The sequence below is a fragment of the Equus przewalskii genome, chromosome 13 (assembly GCF_037783145.1).
Source record: "Equus przewalskii isolate Varuska chromosome 13, EquPr2, whole genome shotgun sequence".
In the NCBI taxonomy this organism is placed as follows: domain Eukaryota; kingdom Metazoa; phylum Chordata; class Mammalia; order Perissodactyla; family Equidae; genus Equus; species Equus przewalskii.
In genome coordinates, this window is record NC_091843.1 from 239,872 (window position 1) to 240,278 (window position 407).

Genomic DNA, 407 nt, shown 5'->3' on the forward strand with positions numbered 1-407 from the left:
AAGAGTCTAAGAATTTATCCATTTCCTCTAGGTTATCCATTTTCGTGGCATATAGTCTTTTATAGTATTCTCTTAAAATCCATTGTATTTCTGTGGAGTCTGTTATTTCTCCTCTTTCATTTCTGATTTTGTTTATCTGAGCTTTCTCTTTTTTCCTTTGTGAGTCTGGCTAGGGGTTTGTCAATTTTATTTATCTTCTCAAAGAACCAGCTCTTTGTTTCATTGATCCTTTCTACTGCCTTTTTTGTTTCAATAGCATTTATTTCTGCTCTGATTTTTATTATTTCTCTCCTTCTGCTGACTTTGGGCTTTGTTTGTTCTTCTTTTATAATTCACTTAGGTGTAATTTGATATTGCTTATTTGGGATTTTTCTTGTTTGTTAAGGTGTGCCTGTATTGTAATGAAC